We start from the raw sequence: 4,044 nt of genomic DNA on the forward strand, positions 1-4,044 counted from the left end.
TTCTTATATCTTGAATGATTATTTATATTCGTATGCTTTGTAAGATTGTTCCTGCCCCATTCTCTCTCCTCTCCTGGTACTTCAATTGCACGAATGATAGACCTGTTCACTGTGCTCATATCTTACAGAGACTTTTCTATTTTTCCACTCTTTTTCCCTGCACTTCAATACAGACATTTTCTAATGACCCAATCTTCCAGTTTACTAATCTTCTCATCAGCTGTTTCTAATCTATAACCAAATCCATCTACTGAATTTTAAAATTCTCTGTTCTCAAATTTCCATTTATTTCTATTTTTCTAGTACCAGTTTTGTGCTGAAATTCTCATCTTTTCATTAAATTTTAAAAATATATTAATCATAGTTAATACATTTCGATCATCTATGGTTCTCTTTAATTTTTTCTCTTGTCTTTTAGTCATTTGTGCTTATATTCTGATATGCCTGCTAATTTTCGAAAGGAGGCATGATATATGAAAAATTATAGAGATAATTTGAGGCTCTGTATGATGTCATCTTCCTCCAGAGCTACACTGTCTAATATGATAGCAACTAAGTACAAGTGGTTATTTAAATTTAAGTTAATTAAAATTTTTAACAATTGAAAATGATTTCCTCAGTCATATCAGTCACATTGCAAATGCTCAAGAGTCCCATGTGACTAGTGGCTACCTCATTATACAGAACAGATATAACACATTTCCATCACCGCACAAAGTTCTCTTGGACAGCGCTGCTCCAGAGAATTTATTTTTGCTTCTGGAAGACAGTTACTCTAGTGTGTGATTGAGGGGAGTAGAAGCTGAGTTTTACTCTCTGGGAAGGTTGGTCTATTTCTGGTTGCTCTTGCTTAAGATAAAGCCCATCAGCGGTCCCAAATGAAATCCTGACTTATTCGCCAGCCCTGCCCCCTCTAATTTTTGTCTCAACAGCTCCATTATACTGTCCATGGGTCTGGTAAGCTTCTTAGATTCCTTGGCTATCACTTCCTGCTTGTTCTCCCAGCTTCTATTTCTGGGACCATTTATGAATAGGCAAATTCCTTAAGTAGACAAAAACAAACAACTAGTATCAAATATTGAGTTTACCTCAATGTATTTCCTTTCTGCATCTTGGCTTCTCAAATACTTTTAGTCTTAGTATATCTCAAATATCTTCAAATAGATTTTTTAAATCCAGTTTTTCTAGCTTTTAGCAGGAGTTTGGTTTGACACAAGCTCAACCATCATAGCCAGAAGCAAAATCATCTTTATCTCTCTATCTGCTCTCTACCTGCTGTCAGGCATTCATCCTCCCGCTGAAATATGGAAATATTAAAATATTGAAATATTCCTGTCCGAGTCACTAATGACCTCTCTGTTATCAAATTCAAGGGTCAATTCTCAGTTCTCATCTCACATGGCCTCATGGCAGCATTTGAACTCCAAATGTATATATTAAAACTTCGTACTTGACTTTTCCATTAAAAATTTAATAGTCATCTCAAATTTAATATGTCTGGTTATAAACTTTTGATATCCCCATTCTGTTTCTTCCTCAATCTTCCCTCACCTCAGTAAATGACAGCTTTATACAGAATTCTAATTGCACTGGCAAAACACTTTGCAGTCATTTCTAACTCTTCTCCGATGGCTTTCCATTTCACTCAGAATACCACCCACCCTCTTACCATGGCCTACAGGCTATAAATGATCTGCCTTCTACGTTCTGACTTCATCTCCTGGCACCCTTTTATTCCCCTCACTCTAGCCCAGTGATGCTGGTCTCCTTGCTCTTCCTTGAGAACTCAAAGAAGCTTCCCTCACCACGGCCTTACACCCGCTATTTCCTCAGTTTGGATATGCTTTGCCCAAATATGTACAAGGTTTTTGCTGAAACATCACTCTTCACAAAGGCTTTATCTGATTGTTCCATAAAAATTGTACCCTTCCATCACTCTCTATCCTTTTACCTTGTATTGGTTTTCTTCTTTGCTCTTATCACCACTCAATAAATCCTATATTTGTTTTCTGTCTTCTTTGCTAGAATATAAGCTCTATCAGAACAGAGATGTTATCTGTTTTGTTACTGTTCCATACTCAGTGCCAGCCACATAACTACAGAAATAATGCATCCTTACTTTATAGGCTGGGATGGAAGAAACATACAGGTGAAACAATCTGACCCAAGGCACACAGCTAGTTAGTAGTAGAGCTAGGATTGAACCTGGCAGCTTGACTCCAGAGTCTATACTCTTACTACTACACTGGACTCTCCCTAACGGATGGGGTTTTAGTTAATAGCCTGGGCATGAGTATCCACAATACTTCTTTTGCTTCCAGGATTTGGGCCTAAAGCCAAAAGAGAAAATACAGTGGCATCATCTGGCATGTCTCAAATCCTCCCAGAGTTCTGCTTGTTTTCTAAAAAGATGAAGGTTGAAGAAAAATAATCCTTCTGTCTTTTGGGAAAAAGGATGAGGCCCCTTTATAACCACTAATATTTCCAATGTCAAGCCAAAATAAGCAAAAATATTCAAGGGAAGAGGAGGAAGAAAGAAATGAGGGAGAGGGAGAAGGGAGAAAAGAGAGAGAGAGAGAGGGGGGGGGCCAATGCATCCTCATGCAGGTTCAGGTTTTACTTCTTTTCACATCATACAAAAATCATACCACAACTTAACCCTATAACTGATTAAATGTTCTTTGTATTGATTCCAATTCAATCTAAGAAGAGGTAGGAGGAGTAAAGGGAATAGGCTCTCTCTAGAAACCAAAACACACATGCCCTCTTAATAGTTACCATTGGTAGGATGGAGAGAAGAAAGCCAAAAGAAGATCGATCCCTGGCTGGAGAACTGAGTAACCATGTGTTGAGAGAATACTCTCTGTCAGAAAGACTCAGGAACAAGCAGAAGAAAGATGAGTCCAGGGAGGCTAATAAAACCTGCCTGCTGATGGTTAAACTACGAATGGTATAGCAGAAGCCCAGAAACCTATGAGTAAGGGAGTTTAACAGAGGCTAACAGTCTGCTCAGGTTGTGTGTTTAAGACAGAGGTTTAAATAAGCTCTTATAGGGGCGCCTGGGTGGCGCAGTCGGTTAAGCGTCCGACTTCAGCCAGGTCACGATCTCGCGGTCCGTGAGTTCGAGCCCCGCGTCAGGCTCTGGGCCGATGGCTCGGAGCCTGGAGCCTGTTTCCGATTCTGTGTCTCCCTCTCTCTCTGCCCCTCCCCCGTTCATGCTCTGTCTCTCTCTGTCCCAAAAAAAAAAAAAAAAAAAAAAAAAAAAAAAAAAAAAAATAAGCTCTTATAGAAATGATGTAAAGTCTAGTTAGAAAGGAAAAAAGGCATGTGATTTGAGTTTATGTGTGCTTGGATTTCTAACTGTTTAAAAAAGGCCCAAGGAATTTACTACCTCTTGAGGCCACCTATTCTATGCATGGACAATTGTCTAAGTATTAGATAATTTATTTACATGTGAAGCTAAACTCTGCCTCTGTATAACATTCCTGACTAATGCTGCTTTTGCTTTTCAGAGCCACACTGGTGCTCATTTCCCCAGATATCAGTTCCTTAGGTATTTAAAGACAGCTTTCATATTGCCCTACAGAACTCTTCTGTTATGTTGTCCCCTCTCTTCTTTGGTTTTACCCCTTGCTCTTGGTTAACTCCAAGCCCACATTCGAATCATTGCCAGCTAGATGTCTCGATCAGGAAGTCATCTCAAACTCAACATGACTAAAATTGAACAAAATCATTTCTGTACCCCCTTGACAGACTCTTTCCTTGGGCTTTCCCATCTGCCAAGGAGTCATCTTTGACTCTACTGTTTCTCTACTCTAATCACCATGTCTTTGTGAATATTACCTATTAATTCTTTTCTTTCTATTTCCCCTGCATTGGCTGGAATCCATGCCATAATTAGCTCTCCCTTGGACTTCTAATTGGCCTTCTCACCTCCAACTGGCCTTTCTTCCAATTCATCTAACACATTCCAGCTAAATTAATATTCTTATTCAAAATAAGTTCTTTCTCATAACCATGAAATAAAATTAAAATACCTTAACC

The sequence above is a fragment of the Neofelis nebulosa genome, chromosome 8, assembly GCF_028018385.1.
Source record: "Neofelis nebulosa isolate mNeoNeb1 chromosome 8, mNeoNeb1.pri, whole genome shotgun sequence".
NCBI lineage: Eukaryota > Metazoa > Chordata > Mammalia > Carnivora > Felidae > Neofelis > Neofelis nebulosa.